This window comes from Ambystoma mexicanum, chromosome 6q, assembly GCF_040938575.1.
Source record: "Ambystoma mexicanum isolate Mex_15411 chromosome 6q, UKY_AmexF1_1, whole genome shotgun sequence".
In the NCBI taxonomy this organism is placed as follows: Eukaryota; Metazoa; Chordata; class Amphibia; order Caudata; family Ambystomatidae; genus Ambystoma; species Ambystoma mexicanum.
Genome location: NC_090937.1, coordinates 1,146,118,416 through 1,146,140,897, shown reverse-complemented (window position 1 = coordinate 1,146,140,897; position 22,482 = coordinate 1,146,118,416).

Sequence of the window (22,482 nt, the reverse complement as noted above, 5' to 3'; positions counted from 1 at the left end):
ACTCGATAGGTAGATGACGTTTCCCTGTAGGCGGCAGCTAGTTAGTTGCCCAATACGGAAGATAATTGGCTGGTTAAGCCCTCCTGTCGAGGGGCGTATCACACGCGAGGCGACGCAGCGTGCGCAGTCCGATTATATTATTGATTACCTTGCTCCAGGAGTGACAGGAAGACAGTTGTGAGGTTAACGGGGGTAGATTGCAAGTGTATTTTGGACTTAAAGAATATATGAAGAATTTACCAGTAGTTCGAAGAGATCGGTGACGTCACCAGTAGGGCTTTCATAGGATATCCCGAGCACAAGGCATCTTTCTTTCTGAGAGTGGTGGGGAAGAGAACTGTGGTAAGGGAGTGGAAACGGAGATAAACGGTAATGAGTTGATCGGGGAAAGGCGAAACGGGGGACGTGGCTGCGCACGGAGAACGCCGGCCACGGCAAGTGTAGAAGAAGGAGGAGGAGCAAATGAAAATAGGGCGACTGTATAAGAACGTCACAAGGGGTACGCAGCCGCAGGGGGCTACGTGCGCCTCGGCCGCAGGGGGCCGTAAGGGTGTTGTGTAAAGGAAGAAAGAAAGAAGAAAATATACAAATGTAAATACTATATTTTAATAATTTTCCTTAGCGGACAATCGCAAGTCCCCAAATTTACGGGGCCAGGTAAAGGTATAAGGCTGTGTATTGTAAGTGTTAGTAAGATAATAGCTACCAAATAGGGGAAGGATAACAAGTGAAGCGCTACTATGTCATACGGGACAGGATCGGGAGGGTGGGGGAACACCCTCACTACCCCACTACAACACATATGTACAACACTGTCACCCCATAGGGAGAAACTGATCAAGTATAGCATAGAATGGACACAGGGGACGGACAACAAAATGATAACACCATGGCCGCCTAATGGTAGCTTCGATCCATATACCCAACATTCACTATTAAACCATCTGTATAATACATACAAAGGGAAGAAGTTGACACACCACGTGGAGGTGTTTAACTTATGGAGGATGTTCCAAGGGTCCCGACCAGGACCAAACGGAATGTTCACTGTGGGGGAAATACCGGAAGAAAAAGAGATTAAGGAGGAAGGAGAGAATGGGAAAAAGGGGAGTGAAGACCCAAAGAACATGGGGAACGGACAAGAGGGAGGAGAAAAGAATAATAACTCAAAAGAAAATGAAATAAAAAAGGAACAGAGCAACGATATACCCCTAGCAAAGGTAGTGAAAACAGAGGGAGGGGGGTTGTACCCTTTAAGAGAATTAGGAGAAATAGAAAGAGGACAGTTAAGGGCGGCTGAGGGGTACTCGAACCCGGCATACAGCCCGCCACCATATGTGGCTCATAGGAAGATGCCAGCAGGGGGGGAGGACTGGAGAAGAACAAACTGTGGAAATAGGACATGATGAGTGGGTAGCTGCGCAGATACTATTAAAATTACGAGGTTCATTAACAGGAGAAGAGAAGGAGGTAGTAAGGAAAATAGACGAGGATAATACCAGGGAGAGTGGAATGAGAGGGGAAGAGCTGTTACGACAAAAGGAAGAGATTTTGGAGGAACGACTAGCAGAGTTAAGGGATGAGCAGAATGAACTGATCAAACAGCTCGAGAGGGAGGAAAGAGAGAGAGCGAGGGAAAGGAAAGAAGGTAAGAACGAATTGGAAAAAATAAGGGAACGAACTGAGGAGCAAAGGAGAGAAGCTGAAAGGGTAAAAGCAGCAGCAGAAAGGGTATCAAGAGCAGTGCTACGAGAGAGGAAAAGGGAAGAAGAAGAGAAAGAAAAAGAAATGGCAATGTGGAGGAAGAGATTACTATCAGAAACGACTAAGAAATACGAAGAAGGGAGGGTGATAGAGAGTATATTAGAAAGGGAGAGGGTGAGATGGGAAAGGAAGAAAGAGGATGAAAGGATATTGGAAAAGATGAGTAGTGAAGTAATGGAGGAATTAAAAAGGAAAAGGGAGGATTTGGTAGAGAGATGGAGGAGAGAAATGAAGGGGAAAGAGAAGATAGGAGAAGGGAGAGTGAACCAAGGGGGTATGTATATAGAGACACAGAAGTAGCAACAACATCAGCGCAAAGGGGAATGGTTGGTAAAGGAGAAAAGGGAGAACCGGACCTAATAGACTTAAAAACAGTAACTATCAAGGGGAAAAAGACAGAGTGGGGGCTGCCGTTTACGAATGACTTTTGTAGTGAGGAAGAAGAAGGAATGGAGAAGGAAGGAAGAAACAGTGAAAGGGAAAGCCTAGATAAACTATACACCACCCGGACCAATACAGACTCACCATGGATCTGTAGGAGAAAGGATGAACTGGAGAGAAGTGAGGAGGAAGAGCAAGGAATAGCGGAAAGACAGACACATGAAGCCACACTGTCACCATCACACCCTCTCCCATCCCACCCTACATGCTCAACCACCTCACGCTCATTACATACAATCAAACTCGCGCCCTTCACAAACGAACTGACACCCTATGCAGGTAGGCTTAGAGACCTCCCTAGACGCAGGCAGGAAGGACGAATACACACGCCCACATTAAATACAGGAAATGATGGAAGAAGGGGAAAAGATGGAGAAGAAAGAGTTACGAGCAGGGGAAATATGGACGAAATTGACGATGTAGGAGAGAGGGAAGAAGAGGAGGGGTGTGAGGACTCGATTTTATGGAACCCAAGGGGTAAAACGAGACATAACTTAATGCCACTTCTGGAGAGGGGAGGGGTTAGACCACAATACGTCCCTTGGAAGCATACAGACAAAGAAAATATAAAGTGCAGGCTCCCATCATTAAGTGGAGGTGCGGGTAAATGGATATATGAAATGGAAAAACACACCGCAGGACAGAAACTGGCAGTGGGAGATGTAAAGGGCCTTCTAATATCGATATTAGGGGATGCAGCGGATGACATTTGGAAGAGAGCGGGATTCACTGGGGTAACAATAGCAAACACATCGCACAATGGGGCACCATTCGCAAACTGCAGACATGCACTATGGCAGGCACTGAGGGTACAGTACCCAGACACATCAGACATAGGAGCAATTACCTCACGCAAGATGCGTGAGAACGAAGATCCTGTTGATTATATCCAGGAAATCCAAGAGAAGTGGCGCATGGAAACTAGAGAATAATGGGACAAAACACCAGCAATATTTTATCATATACTAGTACAAGGGCTCCCAGAAGGAGTTCAGAAACAACTGAAGAAAGTAGTGGGAATGGAAGCAAAAGCATGGCCAGAAATACAACTGACAATAGTGCATCATTGCAGGACATGGCAAGGAAAAATGAAACAAAAGGAAGAGGACAGGAAAACGGAAGAGGCTAAACTAGTACAGAAAAAACTTACTAAATACACAATGGAAGGAGCCCTAATAACTACACCTACAACAATGACCCAAAGCCCCACAAAAGTAGTGGCTGCACAAGATCCCTCCCAAATACCACCCTCACAGACTATAACACAACAGGTGCCGCCACTCCAACCATACACGACCAACATGGGAGGAGGATACTCAATGCCAGGAGCTGGGTATTATAATTACAACAGGGGAAGAGGAGGAATTATGAGAGGGAGAGGATACGGATATAACACACAACAGCAGGTGGGAGGACTTAGAAATTCCTACCCCACCGGGCAACCAGTATACCAGGACAACACAGGAAGCTTTCCATGGCAGAGTAGGGAACCACCGGTGTGTTGGAGTTGTGGATTAGTAGGGCACATGTCACGCACGTGTAGAGTAAGACCAGGAACACCATCATGGAGCGAACAGGGACAACCAAGGCCCACACAGGAACAGCAGGGCATACAGCAACAGCAGACGTTACAACAGGGAAATGAACAGCAACAACTAATAACACAACAACAGCCACAGACATATTCACTGCCACAACAACAGGTAGCGATAACACAACAACCCCAAGCACAACAAACACAACTGGGTAGGGTGACGGTCCTGGGACACAACCCTTACACAGGAAATGGTCAATTGTTGTACCCTCAATAGGACAGCCCACAGACGGCCTTGGTGTGTCCCATCCTGTCGGTAACACCTAATAGTGCGGAGGAACCACGCATAGAGGAAACGATAGGTGACAAAAAATTATCATTCCTTGTTGACACCGGGGCGACCCGGTCTTGCATAAGGGAAGGTAAATTTAAGATGTCGGGCGAAGCCATGAACACCCAAGGATTCTCTGGGGCTAGAGGGTTGGTTCCCTTTACTGATAACATTCCCTTATCTATGGGAGATTATGACATGTCAGTCCCACTTTTATATTATAGTGCCTCACCAGTAAATATACTGGGGAGAGACATCATGAACAGGTTGAATATGACGATCTCCTTTACGGAGGACGGCATAATTTGCTCTACTCCAGGAATTAACATGCTCACAGCACGACAGATTATGCAAGCATACTGCGGACAGACAGCGATTAGGGCTGAGCCAGTAGATGGCAAACTATTCCAGTACGGGACAGACATGGCATTTGCATGGATGCCAGGGATAGAGGGAAAGATCTGGAGGAGGCCAGCAGCCTATTTGTTCAGACCAGAAACACCAGTCAATGAACCAGAAGGAAAGGTGGTTCCAGTGCACATTGAGAGCATTATAGCAACAGCTGATTACATTGCGGTACATGCCCAAGACAGAGAAGGAAGAGCATGGAGGGCAGTGATAGCACTAGCAGAAGGATTTAGACTCACCCAGGTGTCAGATGAGGAGCTGTTCTCAGAAGAAAAGGAGGAAGGTGAAATGGTGTTTATGATGAGTGTGGAAATATGGCTAAGAGTGGCATACAAACAAGTGGCACAGAAAATTGCAATGGCACTTGAGGCACCCACAACCACCCCAGTTCCCTTCTTTGAGGAGGATATGACAAAAGTACCCACATCATTATGGACTACTAGCCCCTATGACGTGGGGTGCATAAAAAGTATAGGGGGAGTAAGGATAAAATTGAAAAAAGGTGCAATACTCCCCAGAGTGAAACAGTACCCACTATCAAAAGAGGCAGATGAGGGCATATATGAAACCATAACGGCCCTTATAGATAATGGCATATTGGTCCCCTCAGAATCACCATGTAACACGGCTGTATACCCAGTGCGCAAGGCTAGAGGGAGGTCTTGGCGCTTCATACAGGATCTCAGGCCCTTGAACAACATAGTAGAAGCAGAATACCCCATAGCCGCAAACCCGGCCACAATATTGTGTGGCATTCCAGCAGAAGCATCACGATTTACAGTGATCGACCTTAAAAATGCTTTTTTCTCAATACCATTGCACCCAGACTCACAAGATCTGACAAGCTTCACTTACAGAAACACAAAGTGGAAACACACCAGATTGCCACAAGGGTACTGCGAATCACCCTCAATCTTCAACAGAGTAATACAGATGGATTTGGTTAACATTGAAGTGGAAAGCACAGTGTTGCAGTATGTCGACGACATAATAATTTGCAGTACAAACGAAAGAACATGCAGAGAGGACTCATTAAAGATGCTGACAATATTGGCTGAAAAAGGTTACAAGGTAGACATGGAAAAGTTACAGTACTGTCAAGAACAGGTACTTTACATTGGTCAGCTCATATCCCAACATGGAAGAAAGATTGCACCACAAAGAGCACAGGCCATTTCAAAAACGCCAGTGCCACAAACAGTGAGGGAACTGCAGCAGTTCCTGGGTCTGTGCAACTACTGTAGAGCATGGGTATTTGATTACAGCTCATACATAGGACCCCTGCTTGAGGCGTTAAAGGAAGCTAATAAAGGGGAGAAAAAGTTGGGGTGGACAATGGAAATGAAAAAGGCTTTTGATGAACTGAAAGCTGCGATATCAACTGCTCCGGTACTGGCAACCCCAGACTATGAGCGACAATTCTTTATATTTTCACATTGCGACTCAGCAGTAATGAAAGCAGTGTTGACTCAAAAAACAAGCATGGGCTACAAACCAGTAGCATTTTACAGCGGCCACTTAGATCCTGTGATGTTAGGTCATTTCCCTTGCGAACAAGGTTTCACCGCAGCTGCTTTTGCGGTAGAGAAAGCATCAGCAATCACCATGGAGTGCCCAACTACACTGTTTGTGGAACATGCACTATTTGCAATATTGAATAAACCTAAGTCCACCCTAACCACGCAAAGGGCATCAGGTTATGAGATCATCTTATCCAGAGCTGAACTATCAATTGTTAGATGTAGCACGGTCAACCCTGCAAAGTTCCTAGCAGAAGTAATTGAGGAAGGAGATTATGCACACGATTGTACGCAAATCACTGAAATGCACTCATGTACTAGAAAGATTGAAGAGAACGCACTAGAGGGAGGTGAGCTCCTGTTCATTGATGGGTCATCAACAATCGACCAAAGTGATGGTATAAGGAGGACTGGGGCAGCAGTGGTAAAAATGATGGAGGTACCGGTGTGTGTGGCAATGAAATGTGTACAACTACCACAGCATTATTCCGCTCAAGCAGCAGAATTAATTGCACTAATCTTGGCGTTGAAGGAAAGCTTTGACAAACGAGTGACCATATATTCCGACAGCGCATATGTTACGTCCACTGTCCACTCAGGGCTGTCGAAATGGAGAAGAAGAGGGTTTAGGAGAGCTGATGGCACTCCAGTGCAACATGCCCTCCTATTGGCTGAACTAATTGAAGCAGTAAATGACCCCCAAGAATTAGCTTTGGTCAAATGCACCGCACACACCAATGGTGAAGACCACATTTCAAAAGGGAATGCAGCAGCAGACGCACATGCGAAGTATGCTGCATATTTTGGTGAGATATGGAACCCCCAAGAGTCAAAGAGAGGGAGAGGGAGGGGAATGGCTAAGGAGATGTTGATAAGAGAAGGGTACACCCATCTCCCAGCCACACAGATAATGGAGCTACAAGCGGCTGCACCAATGGCAGAAAAAGAAATATGGGTAAAAAGAGGATGCACAATGTCACCAACTGACGCACTATGGCGCCAGGGTGACACTGGAAAGATTGTAATACCACTGGCACTATTGAACACCGCCCTGAGCCAACTACACCACCCAGCCCACACAGGCAAGGAAGTAATTGCAGCACGAATTAGGGAAGACTGGTTCTGCCCCGAGTTAAATTCTCATGTGTCAAATTTTATCAGCAATTGTCTCACATGTCAACAGTTTACGGCTGGTCACACTCTGAAGGTGATAAGAGGTACTATACCCCGGCCAGAGGGACCCTTCCGACATCTCCATATTGACTATGTTGATATGATGAACGTATGTCAAGGAAATAGGTATATGATTGTAGTAGTATGCCCATTCTCGAGGTGGATTGAAGCTGGGCCCTGTTCACACCCAGATGCATTCAGAGCAGCTAAATTCCTAGTGAGGGAGGTCTTCCCCAGGTGGGGATTGTACGAGGTACTGCGGTCAGATAATGGCCCACATTTTGCAAATGAAATGTTCCAGCACATCACATCCTTACTGAACATCAAGCATAAATTTGCATGTGCATACCACCCACAGGCCAACGGTGTCTGTGAACGCCTGAATGGCCTATTAAAGGAGGCATTTGCAAAAATACAGCAAACAACAAAGAAGAGTTGGTTGGATTGCCTTCCACTAGCCCTATTTGAGCTAAGGAATAGACCAGGTTCCGACCACCACCTCACCCCTCACGAGGTGGTTACCGGACGTCAAATGCGCCTTCCCCTAACGCCAACATCAAGAGCATTTACCGACCACGAGAGTACTGCAAATGTCCTTGGTGATGAAATGTACCAATATGTGTCTTCTTTGATTACTAGTGTAGTGTTTGTGTCTCAACAGCTCGAGCGCATGCGGGGCGGGTCTAACAGCGATCAACAAGAAGACGCGGATAAAGAATTGGAAAAGGAAAGACTGTGCAAAGTTGCTAAAGGTGACCACGTACTACTTCGCAATTTCAACAGAAAGTGGAACAGCCCACACTTCATTGGCCCCCATCTGGCAGAGGAGGTATCAACGAGAGCAGTAAAGCTACAGGACAAACGTGCCTGGAACCACCTACACGACGTAAAGATCTACAAACTCCAGACCCGCCCCAGCGCCACCGACAGGGCCACTGGAAGAACAACAACAGCGTCACCAACGGAGGAAGAGACTTCTACCACAACTAACGGCCTAAGTGTCCCCATACCCTGCCACCCCTCAGATTCCCCAGAGACAACTACTAGAAAAGAAAGGGGTGATCCCCATACCGCCCAACCCATGGTTACACGATTAAAGAGTAAAGAGTCTTCCACCAGTTGAGCCCCAAACCCTCTGCCCATTGACCCCCTACCCAGTGTAGTAATAACTGAACTGAAGGACATTGTCTTGCACATATACACATGTAAACACCTGAATGTTCTCTTTCTTTTCTCTCGCACATGCAGGTACAGCGTATTATTGTACTACTAAGAAAGTAGATAACTAACACATTCACTGCCCAGGAGTAGATGGTACCCTCAGACGATAATTACCCGGAAGAATTGTCACACCAATTTGTATATGAAATAAAAAGGCCAACGTACCTGAAAAGAAGGAGGGTACGTGTCTACTACACAGCATTCCTCTTGGCCATAGAACATTCAATGCCCCACCTCCAACCATACTTGCCTGCCCTAAGAGATAGATCGGTTAGATTGGCGTGGGAACAGCTCTTCGCCTGGGCACTGAATGTCTACTTGATAGGGAGAGCTTAAAAACGACAACTAACACTAATAACAAGCATATTAAGAATTTTCAGGCGGGCAAATGTAACGTCGCAAGAATAAGCTGCCGGACTGCAGCAAGGTAAGAGCAAAATGCCGGTGAAATTAGCATCTGTAATAAAATTGATAGGGATTTTAATGACCACCGAGTTCTTGGCTGCCTCTGTATGGCAGTACAGCTATGCTATCAATATTATTGCTGTACCCAAACCTAATACACCCCCACCCCCAGCTGCAACAGGTGTTACGTCAGGTGGTACTAGTAAAATCCCACACAAGGAAAATAGAGTTAAACGCAGCACATACTCAGATAATGAAGGTATTGACAACTACATACAAGATTCAGCACACATCTCAAACAACATATGGTACCAACACATGACCCACATAGGTAAGCAGACAACAGAAGACAGCTGCTACGTTTGCTCATTAATCCCATACGCCATGAGCGCTTCTCGAACATTTGTTGCCACGGAGATAGATGAAAAAATAGCACGATGTATAATATACCTGGCACTGTTCCAGGCGAAAGGAAGATTTCAAGGGACAGTGGTGCAACTGGTGTGGAAAACACGAGATACATATCCATATGAAAACAACTTCCTCAAGACTTATTTGAGTTACCACAAGAGCAGTTTACATGCTGAAGGATTCAGATACATAACAAGTGGTCCTGAAAAAGGAGAAACAAAGAAAGTAACACTACAGTACCTACCATGTGATTGGTACGCCACTGAAGTCCCTGGTAAAAACGGATGTTGGGAAAGACCACTGGTGATAATAACAGGGAAGGTGTACATGAACAACAAATGGGACATAGGAGTGGTTGGCAGCAACATGGTAACAAGAGAAAATATTTCAACTATTGAAGGACACAACCATAGATGTTGGATGACTTGGGTCAAGTACGTACCCATGCTCACGTGGATGGAGAAGGATGAAGACCCAATAACAATACTGCCGCTAACTGCGCCTAAGGTATGCTACCAACATAAAGGGGAGGTGGACGTAGGATACAACACCAACTGTGAAAGCGTGATGGAGTTACCTGAGGGGGGAGCAGGAACAGCAGTAGTAATGGACCATTACTGGGCCTGTGGAAAAAAGGCATACCACACACTGCCCCCTCTGTGGAATGGTATATGCACAATGGTGCACGTTAATGTACCATCACTAGTGGTACCCCAGAAACATGTCAATGTGGCGAACTTCCCCAAAATGGATGAAGGGAACAAGAGGAAGAAGAGATCTGTACAACCTCAGAAGGGGCCAGAGAGCAAAACCGACGGCAATAATACTGTCCTGAATAGAAAGAAAAGACAAGGAGAACCTCTGACATGAAATTACCTATGGGGAAGGTCGGAAACAGCACTCACTTCAATTCCACCAGACCACAGACTATTCAGCAGAGCAGCAATGTTCTTCTCAATAATACATCCAGGACTATGGGCTTACGCAAACGCAAAATGGCTCCAGATAACTCGATGGGAACTAATGATGACTATTAATTCTGCGGTAAATGGATTCAACGCAATAAAAGAGGAACTGCGAGCTGTGAGGATGGTAGCACTTCAGAACAGATATGTACTGGACCTCCTCACAGCAATGGAAGGAGGAGTTTGCGCTAAGATAGGACAATCATGCTGCACATTCACCCCTGCCAACGATGCTGACAGTGGTACACTGACAGAAGCAGTTTTACAATTGGCCCAGATGCACTCAAAAATGATGGATGAAAGTAAAGGTGTGAAAAAGGATGAGAGCTGGTTTTCAATATTATGGTCATGGATGCCATATTGGCTGTCAGATGGACTGAAGATTATAGTTGGATGTACTATTTTGGCTGGAGCTACACTGATCATAATAAGATTTTGGAAGGCCCGGAAGGCACGCACCACAGACGAGATGATCGAAATGGTTGGTATGCACCTCTTGATGCCAACAGATGACGGCCAACACACAGGCACAATCATAAAAGAGAGAGAGAAGTTGCGCAACCAGATCATCACCAACCACCTGGACCCACCATCTGTGAAGCTCGAAAACCCAAGAAACCCAAGGAGCTACATAGGGAAATGGGTATACTGCACTCCTGGAGGAACCTGTGCATATATGTATTGGTCATTTGAAGACCATGTTAACCACTATGGACATTTGGGAGGAATAACTAAAATATGGAGAGTAAGAGGAGATAAAGAAAAGGATATGTTTGTGTTCGACAAGTCGACCAGAGGGAGGACTGAAGTGGGAGAATGGAAGAACAGGCTCCCGCCCTTCCCCTCTCGCGCTAGGCCTAGAGGATCACGGCCTAGACACCCGCCACGAGAGGAGTTTGCCTATCTACCAGACGACCAAATACCCTGGTACAGGAACATACGGATGTGCCCACCTACCTGCCCAGCAGCCGGCCCTGCCCATGCCGACACCTGCGGCATGGATCAACTCGACTAAACCTACACGTCGTTAGAGATGCCATGACGACCTAGCCAACGGTCAGCACACCTGTGCAAACATGCACACCGGACACTCCCACACCAATCCACACGAAGAACATACTCAGTGCTATGGCGTAGGCGACAGACATACCCACGGACGTGCATCTTTATTATTTTCCACATAGGCTCTCAAAATGCAGAAACGCAAGACGCATAATGAACTTATCTAAAAAGGCTTGCTCACGCTTCTTCTAAGAACCATGTACCATAATGAAGAATATAACGGAGACACGATACTGAGGATAGAGCAATATGATACCGTAACCTAAAGCGCTCTGCATCAACCGGTTCCACCTATGCACCAGGCCCAAGTAGGCCGCAAGCAAAAGCTTCCATGAACATTGAATGAGCAAGAGCTCGGTTGCTGACCCTGCAGAATGAGCCCGGCGAAAGCACACAGCCAAGGGCACGATGTTGCAATCTCGCACGCCGCAAGCCGACGCCAAGGTCGCACCTGCAAGATAAACCAGGCACACAGTGGGAAAAACAATATTAATTGTGCTGAATTTTGCCTAAAACACGGTCCCACCTCACGTGACAAAGCCAAACCTGACAGGATGCCAAGCCCAGGAGGAAGGAGACACCTGAATCCCACGTTTCAAGACACAGGCAGATACAATTAAAAGACTCATTGGACATCTGCAGCAGTGGGAGCAGTCGACCTCCCAACATATGAATAAATCCTCACATTGTTTACACCTACCCATAGTAAAACATTGTTGCAAATGACAGGTGCACCGCGAGCTGGGAACAGCGATAGTCCCAGACTGGGAGGCTCGCGAGCGGACCAATCAGAACATGGGGCTCTTATCACTGACGCCATTAACATTGACCAATCCTCAGAGGTCTTCATGTAACAATTTTCATGTATCAAATTGAAGGGACAGCCCAAGTATATCACCTGACTAACCCTCAACCACTAACACCGTTCTTTATATGTATGCTATACTAACCCTACCACTCGAGTAACCAATCCAGAGTGGAAATATGTTTTTTACTAAACTTTCTAAGGTGACGCAAGTAGCGCGTCATACTAAGGTAAAAAGGGCCTGCGAGCCCCACGATTGTGTGTGTGTCAGGACGGACGCGTACGATCCTTGACCCATCCCTGCCGTTTTGTCTAATAAACAGCAGAATCACCTTGCTTCTTGCGTGTGTCTCATACTCTATCTCTTTTGGGATTTACGGGAGGAGTTGGGGCCTCCCTGCCCGGAGGTCTACGGACGGCCCGGCTTACCCCGGCAGAATTTCCCCCCCGACACAAGAGTGCCAACCAATTATAAAGGGCCACATAACAAAAGGCCTTACATTTTGAGAGCCAATAGTATACCATGTACTTAATAACTGTTGAGGATGACTTGCACTAGAGACAGGCTTAAGTTGTCCGCCTGATGTAGAGACCCAATCACAACTCGATCCCTTATATAAAGTATACTTAGATGTTCCCCTTAGTCCAACTACAACTCCCCGTAAGTTTTTCTTATTTACCACATAGTATGACATCATGTATGATACATTTCTATTATAAAAGTATGTTTTTTTATGAAATGCTTTGAGAGAAATTAAGTGAACATCTGTTGATATACGTTATAACTCCCTGTTTTAAACAATTGATATTCAAACAGTTGGATGAGATTTTTGCCAAACTTCATGAGTCAGTCTATAACACTTGTATATAGGCGTGTTATAAATGCCATATCATATCATATCATTTGGAGTATGAGTTACTCTGCATGCCATCCATGCATGATATGTTACTAATTAAGGACCTTATTGTAAAGCAACCGCTGGAGGGGAGTGTCTGTACTTCTGCTCTCTATATGGTAGAGGGGAGGCACAGAGGACCCCTGCCAAGATTCTCTATTATTGGTATTGTGGTCGTGCAATCAAGGCCTAGCTTCTCAGGAGGTGATGCAGGCTGGTTCTTAAGTACAGTGTAGTCCCCAAGCACCCACAAAGGAATGTCCGCACACTGTATTGGTTAAAACACAGTCTTTATATAATTAATATTCAAAGTCATGTACACTATCACAATAACTCACTTTGTACTCTGAAAATCAACAATTGTAAATATGTGCAGTTCTAAGTGGTATCACAAACATTATTAGATCTCATTAAAGTGCATACGGTCAGAATGACACACACATCGAATAAAGGGAAACCAGCAGTAGAGAGAGAGGAAGGAAAGCAAGGTGGTTGAACAATTGTCAGAATACTGGCCCCATACCACTAGACACAGTTCTGTGTGGAGATCCCCCCACCTGGCCAACCTTTAGAAGAACGATACAAGCCCAGTCCATATATTGTTCTCAACAGCCTTCCTAATAGTTCTGCAACCCCAAAGTACCTGGCATTGTTGCGTTCCTCATCGAGAAATCAACGGCCCTTCTTGAGTGCACTGCCTTTAAGGCAGGAGTCACGGTCAATGAACGTCAGACGGAGAACAGGTCGAGCTACGACGGTGAAGTGGCAGCCTCGTTCCTAGCGGTGCTCGTTGACGGGGAAGCATAAACATCCTGCAGGGAAGAGGCATGCGTGGCACCTCAGTGTCGATAGTTCTGGACCGCAAAGAGTTTGAAGAACTGTGGCCCAGCAAGGGCGTCGAGTTGTCGGCGTCTCTGTGGTCTTTGGGTGGTGGGAAACCCACCGGTGGATGCTCCTCGGCGTGTCGACGGTCAGGCCTTCTCCAGCAGGATACAGCGGCGACAATGCAGACAAGAGCGTCCTTGGATTTGAAAGTTCTTAGGCAAACGGGAGCATGGCAGCTCCGGTCGGCGATGGCAGTCATCGACAGTGGCGGACAACAGTCCGGGCGCTTCTCCTTGGAGTTCCGCAGCAGTCCCGATATCGGGTCGGCAGCCTGTCGAAGGTCTGTCTATCAGGGAACTTTGGCAAAGATCAGCTGGTGCACGATGGTCCCTCGTAGCTCGGGAAGAGGGTGCCTTACCAGGTCCTGTCTGGGTCAGTCCTTGGAGGCACAGCAGCTTTCAGATTGTGAAGGAGAGCAACAGCAATTCTTCCCGTCCAGCAGGGCTTCAAGATCAAGCTTCAGTTACTCCAGTTACTCGTTATAGTGGACTTCAGCTTCTGAACACGATTCCTAGCAGTGAGAGGTCCCCAGATATACTGTTGATCTCCCATTCATTCCGCGGGGTCACACTCAAGCATCCAATCACGACTAAGGGCATTCATGCAGGCAGGCAGCCAATCAGGCACACAGTGCATTCAGGCCATTCACTTCTCTCCAGACACTCACAACAGGTTATGTGTATTGGGACAAGTACCCAGCCATTCAACACTCCATACTGCATTCATACCCGTTTCGGGCAGGGCTGTCTCAAGCATTGTGTCAACCACCAGATACTAGACACACACAACATAGAATGCGTATTCGTCACACACTCCATTCACCCAGGTCCCACCCACAGGCATACCCACAACATACGGTCGTCGAGAAGGCTCCAGCCAGTCTGGTCGGCACTTCCCCACACTACCATTATATGGAACTTCCACCCAACAGCCAGTCAGGGAAAAGGACAGAGGCAGGGCTTCCCGGGACTTCGGGAAGATCAAGGTAACATGCGATGGAAGGCAAGAAGCCATGGGGGCCATTATGTCTCCATCGGGAATCTACCGATCATGGCATCCAGGACAGGAACAATTGCTGTCTGGTGGGGAAGCCTGTGAGGAGAGTTTTTAATGAAAGACATGCTGGGTCATCTAAAGTGTAAAACCATTTCCAGACTTGGTAAGTATAAGTAACCAATACATATTGAGGTGAATCCAAACCAGGTCTGTGAATCCAGCAAACACTTTCCGCAACGGCTTTGGAGCGAGAGTGTTTTTACACTCGAGCAAGTGACACTGCCCCCACTGATTCTCTGTATTTGTCCACCCTCTGCTCTGAACTGACCCTTCCTCTCCATAGATGGGTACTAGCACTATTTAGCACCTATTTACAATACAATACACCTGCTTTGTTGACTCCACAGGTTTGTACTGCCTAACCCGTGCACTTGCATTTTCCTATATTCCTTATTGTATCTCACCTACAAGCAATTACATAACTGATGTAGCCTATCTTATACTCACGCCTATTTTGACTCATATGCCTGCTTGTATGCCTGATGTAGCCCACATATCATGAGGTGTGGCTTTCCCAGTCTTACATCCGCACCGATTTTGACTCATATGCCCGCATGAATGCCTGATGTAGCCCCCAGGCGCTTTGCGGACAGAAGACGAAAGTGGTTGGATTGGTGAAGGATGCGATACCGAAGGCCTCGAGCCAAAATGATCGAATGGTGAGTAGACTGGCGGGAATGGCAAAGTAAGGGAACAGGCTTGTGGTAATTTTGAAAGTAATGGGAGTAACGGTAAATATTATATGAAGAGAGAGAGGTATAGCACTCAGAAGTCTTACCCAAGGGGATCAGAATAGGTTGTCTTCCACTCCAGTTGGAGTAAACTATGCTACGTGCAGGACAGGTACACATAAGAAGACAAGCTAAACTCTGGGATCAGAGTATTGATTATGGGCAGAGAAGAAATAGGGGTGATTACCATTGTTTAAAGAAAAGGATAGCTATTTTAGATTTCTGGGAAATGTACCAGGAGGAGAGAGAGGATATGCTACCAGAGGAGTGGATGTTCAATCAGAGTAAGGAGGAAGGTGTTGAACCTTCTGCTCCCTTTACCTCACCTGAAGTGAAAGGTGCTAATACGAAAGACAAAGGGGTATAGCCACTAAGGGAACTAAAAGCGGCGACAGGGTATAGTAATTCGATATACAAATCGCCTGCCTATAGCAGTGGTGATAGTCCAGAGGAGAGTAAGAAAAAAACTGAGACTTTTAAGATTATACGAGACAATGAAGAGAAGAGTGAGTGGTTGAACATATCGACAGAAATAGAAAGGGTAATTAAGAGATGGAAAGGAGAAAAGGATAAAGCTGACAAGTTAACGCTCGTACAGAATTAATGGATGGGAGGACAGATATTACTCAAGCTAGATGGGAAAAGCATTGAGGAAGTAAGGCAGCACGAAGACCAGGACGAAATGGATAGGAAAGACAGGGAACGAGAAAAAAAGATTAAAAGAAGATGAGTATAAAAGAAATAGTAGACAGCAGCGAGAACAGATGTATCAGGAAGAACACCAAAAGAAATGCCAGAGGAGCAAAGAAAGTATGACAATAGACAGAGAAATGGAAGACAGAGAAAGAAGAGACAAGAAGAGAAAAGAGGAGAAAGCACAGAAATTAAGGGACAAAGGGATACAGAGACAGAGGGAAGAGGAAGAAAGGAGAGCAGGAATAAATAGAGAAGAGATAAGACAAGAAGAGGAGAGAGTTAGATGGGAAGCGAGAAAGCGAAGAGAATTAGATGAAGAATTAGAACGTAAGAGGAGAGAACGGGACCTTGACATTAATCACATTCAAAAGGAGCTGAGGGAACCAAGCCCACCAATACAATGGGACAGAATAGAAAAATGTATTTTGTTAAGTGAGCGACATCAGGACCATCTAGAACAGCTCTATATGAGGAGAGCTTTGATATAGGAAGTATGAGGGAAAGGATTGATAAGGCCTACCAAGAATTAAGGGAAGGTAGCAAATCAGGAAGCCAAAGGAAGGGAGAGCCATTCCCTGTTTTTCAATTACAAAGTGAAGAGGAAAATCCATTCCGTCTTGAGCATAGAGCCTTATCCTTAAACAGACTGACTTTAGATAAGGGTGAAGGGGATGAGAGTCATACTAGTTGGGTACTAGACATGTCAGAGGAGGAGAGAGAATCCTTCCATGGGGAAAAGGGAGGATGTACATGTGCTCCCGAGGGAAGCCTTCAGGCAGAAAAGGAAGTGAGGTGGTCTGATTTAGAGCAACCTCAGCATAGGACACCAGATCCCACAGCATATCCAGAGCGTCCCCGTGGACGATCTCAAAAAAGGGAGAATCACTGCCAAATATGAGTAGGTTAATATCGCTACCGGGGAGGCAACAGTCAGGAACAATTGTCCCTGCTATGTATAGGCAGACAATGGGAGCTGACTGAGGGTTAAGGTTTACGCAGTTTCCCTTGTTAGAAAAAGGGGTAATAAGACTGCAGTATATTCTATGGCCACAGAGGGATAATGATAGTTTAAGATGCAAACTCTCGAGTTTGACATTGGGTGCAGGAAAATGGATTTATGAATTAGAAAAAACAACAGGAGGAACTACGTTGGCCATAGGGGACATTAAGGGTCTCTTGGCAGCCATTATTGGAGAAAAAGCTGATGACACATGGAGGAGAGCAGGCTATTCAAGTGTGACAGCACAGAACACATTGCACAATGGAGGGCCATTTAAAAATTGCAGAGCAGATGTATGGAGGGCTCTCAAGGTACAGTATCCTGACACATCAGACATGGGTGCAATTATGACACGTAAAATGAAGGAAGTTGAAGATCCTATTGCTTTCATTCAGGACATTCAAGAGCGTTGGACTCTTGAAACGAAAAAGCTGTGAGAAAAAATGGTGGCATTATTTTACCATATTCTATGTCAAGGGTTGCCCGAGCAAGTACAGAGGCAAATAAAAAATCAAGTGGGGATGGAAGACAGACCACAGGCTGAGATACAGCTGACGATATTGCATCACTGTCGGCTATTACAAGAGAAAAATAAGAAGAAAGATGAGGCTAGGAAACATGAAGAAGCCAAATTAGTTCTGAGAAAATTGTCAAAATACACCATAGAAGGGGTGGTAGAGACAAGCGGAGAAGGACTGGGAATACAGCAAGCAGTGGGTGCATCGCAGGCAACTAATCACGACCCAATGGACCAAGGGGGTTATGAGTTCATGCCACAAGGCAGAGGTAAGGGTTACAGAGGAAGGGGTGGATTTCAAAGTAATCAAGGTGCTTTTCAAAATGTGCAGAATGAGAATCGAAATGCGCAAGGAGGGTTTAACCAAGGCGGATTAGTTAGGCAACCTTCCCCTGTATGTTGGATTTGTGTGATGACAGGGCACATTTGCTTGCTTGAGTGGGAGCCAAGGGAATGTACAGCAAGGCTGATTCTCAAGAGGTGGGACAGCTTATCCTCCATCACATAGCTCACAAGCTAGGGAAGGGTTTGCCCAAGATCCGACAGTGTATCAGACACAGGCACTGTGAATGACACAGGCACAGCAACCACAGCAAGTGCAAATGAATCTACCACTTGGACAATCGTAACACGCCCCCATGCAGATATAGTAGTATGCAGACACGGGACATTATTAACATCTAGAATAGGAGTTGCCACTGTAGTAGAAGGGAATCCTTTCACAGGTACAGGTGTATGCATGTACCCACAATCACAATAGGACAGCTCACAAGGAAACTTGATGTGTTCAGTACTATCTGTGACAGCAGATCCCCAAGAAGAACAAAGGGTCAATGTGACAATAGGAGGCAAATCGTTTTCTTTTTTAGTACACACTGGGGCTACACGCTCATGTATACGAGAGGTAAAATATCCAATGTCGGGAAATGCCATGAATGCTCAATGGTTCTCTGGAGCTACAAGTTTAGTTTCTTTTATTAACAAATTACCTGTCTCTATAGGAGAGTGTGACATTTCTGTTCCATTGTTGTGTTCCCTACAGACACCAGTTAACATTTTAGGAGATTTGATGACAAAACTTAACATGACAATTTCATTTACTGATGAATGTATTGTGTGTTCCACTCCTGGCATACACTATGTAAATGTTGGCAAATGTATGTTGGCATTCACAGGACAAGTGGCTCTACGAGGTGTTCCAGTTGAGCCAGAGGTGTTCCTTTAGGTGTGAGCATTCTATTAACATGGTTACTTAGATTAGTGTGGAAGACTATGAGAATACCTGACAAATTCTTGTTCAGACCATAGATACCTATGGAGGACAGACTATCCCTATAGAATTTGATACAGCCATAGCACGAGGGGAAATGGCAATGCTCGAAGGAACAGATGACGAAGGTAGACCATGGAGAACTGTGATAGCTATTGAAGAAGGGTTTAGATTGACCGACATTACTGACAATGCCATGTTTAGAGACGACCCAACAGATAATGAAGTAGTGTTTCACATGAGAATTACATATTGGATCAGAATAGAGAAAAGGGAAGTCCCACAGCAAATGGTGATAATGCAGCAGCGTCCAGCATTTATTTAGGAAGACTTCGACAAGGTGCCAAGCGTCCTATGGACTATAGGCCCTTATGACGTGGGTCTGTTAAAGGGGATTAGGGAAGTCAAAACAAATCTGAAACCAGGAGTCATTTAACCTCGAGCAAAACAGTTTGCCATGTCTTGAGAGGCTGATGAGGGTATTTTTAAGACCATTTCAGCACTGATGAAACAAGGTATGCTGGTACCGTCAGACTCATTGTGTAACACTGCGGTGTATCCTGTGAAAAAATCAAAGGGAGGGTCATGGAGATTCATACAGGACATGAGACTGATTAACCAGATTGTAGCGGCAGAGGTTCCTTTAGTTCCAAATCCGGTGACGATACTATGTAGTATCCCGGAAGAAGCATGATATTTCAAGGTGATTGATTTGAAAAATGTGTTTTTCTCATCCTGTTGCACAAGGTCCCACAAGGTCTGACTTTATTTACGTTCCGCCAGACTCGTCTGAAACATACTATGCTGCCCCAGGGGTACTGTTAGTCTCCATCGATCTTTAATAGAGCCCTACAGATGGACTTAGGGAATATTGATTTGAAAAGTGCTGTGATACAGTATGTAGATGATATTTTAATCTGTAGCACGACAGAAAATGAATGCAGGCAAGATTCGATTCAGTTGATGACTATTCTAGCAGACAGGATGCGTGCACCCACCCAAAGGTAGGCAATCTGCCTCATACTGCCGCTCCTTGAAGCCCGCGCCCTCGTCAGAAAAAAATATTTTTAATACTCCAGAGCCCCTCCATAATTCGCCACGTTAACCAGCTTGTGGTTATTGCCACTTGTCCTTACAGCGTTTACCTGCAGTATTTTGGAACTCATTTGCAGCCATTGGAGACCACGAGGCCTCAGCCTCTTAAAAATGGCCGCCCGTAATTTTTCTTGCTGTTTCCACAAGAGGAAACACTCCATGGCGAGCTCCTAACCCTGATTGGCCTTGAGGTACTTGTATTGCCTAATAGCAAGCCGGCAGGCGTCTAAGCCGGCCCACCACCTAAGGCACACCTCCCAAGGCTTCCTCCTGTCATGAGCCTGTCAGGAGCCGGAAGTGCAGAGTGCCAGGACCCCTGCTCATCAGTGGACTCACCTGAAAGACCCTATGCATGCCTGGCCCTGTTACTAGGGTAAGCAGTCCTTAACAATGCTAATGTGTAAATCTACATTGTAACTTAAGTTGTGTTGTTCACTCCGTTCAGAAAGTTGTCTATATTGCTGCTTGAACAGTTTAAAAGTCACTTCCTCTGTTGCCTTTACTATTGACTCTTACACCCGTGTATTGCTGCCCTGCCTCATGGTTGTGTGACACTGCTGGCCTCTCATAGCGTTTTATGCATGAGAGCCCAGGTACACATTTATGTTCTAATTGCCTTTTTGTGTATCCACATATTGGTGCTGCGCCCCATACTGTTTACCCCAACGTTTGCCCATATCGATACTTAGTAATACTATACCTGGCCTGTATGGTGGTAACACGCGCATCATTGCTTAAAATATTTCGAAATGTCTGGTTTACTTTAACCTATACTGTGTGCTACTTTGGCCACCTCTCCTTGTTCTGACTGAGCTACGTGCCCAACACGGATGCATCACTGTGTTATAGCCACAATGTATAATTGCCTGCTCTACTGCTCCTTATAGCCAACTGTTAACTGGCTAACCCTGTCCTCACACTTTGTTACTCGCTTGTTAACTGCTATGCTTGCTACTGCAATGGCATGACCCAGGCGCCTAGCTGCTGCTCCTATGCCACTGGAGTAATTATTGAGTGACTATTGATAACAATATTATTCTCTAGATGCCTCTGCCTTACCCATTGATGCCTAACTATGCCTAGCCACCAGCTGAATGATAGGTATCCCCACTTGTATGCTGCTCAGTAGAGTCTTTTTGCGATAGCCTATTTAACATTGCCTAGGTATCTCCATGAACAATATTATACCCTGATATGTAATTGGGTAAGATGTTAATCTTAGCATTATTATTCTGTACCATGGCTGCCACCACACACCTTGGCACCAGGACCCAAGTATTTGCTATACAGTCCCCACTTGCACCACTCTCTGACCACAATCGCCCCATATTGACCAAGATAGTAACTAACAATGCCCTTAGTGCATTAGAGACAGAAACTAATGCTTCACTACCTTGTACTACAACTAACAGAAACACTAGATTCTGTGCTAGATTAACTAAACTATATGAACCATTGAGAAGATCCCTTCGATCTACTAATCTAAAAACGAATTGCAAGTCTAGTCTGAAACCTAGTCACTCTAAACAGATGCCGCCTTTGGACACTTCCAACATAACTGTCCCCGAATGTGATGACACCAATTTAGCCAAACCCATCATAGTCAAAGCAGCTAGTGAGTCTCTCCCCCTTAAGGGAGTGCTTCTCAATGCTATATCGCTTGTCGCCCATGCCACTGACATAGCTGATCTCATCTCAGAAGGCAACCTAGATTTCCTTGCACTCACGGAAATATGGCTTCACAACACAGCAGGTCCCTCACTTATGCTAGCTATCCCAGATGGGTACACAATAGTTAGACAAGACCGCGATGGTGCCCGTGGAGGGGGCATTGCCATTATTTCTAAAACATGTCTCTCTCTAAGACTAGCCCCTACCCATATCTCACAATCATGTGAAATTCTCTCCGCTAAACTCCAAATAAATAACTCACAAACTCTCACTATTCAGTTAATATATAGACCGCCTGGTCCGCTTGGTACATTTGAGGAGGATCTGCAAAACCTACTCATGAACAATCTCAAACCGTCCTCACAATTACTCCTATTAGGGGACTTTAACATAGGATTTAATGACCAAATGGACGAAAATGCCTCTGACATAGTCAACTTAATCAGTTCAATAGGACTCACTCAAAAAGTTAATAAACCAACCCATCAAAAAGGCAGAACGCTGGATTGGATAGCGGACTACAACTGCTCAGTCACTATCTGATCTATCATGCCTCTTTCATGGTCAGACCATTCATTGGTGTCCTTCTACCTATCCACTAAAAGACCTACTCCACTAGCTTTAC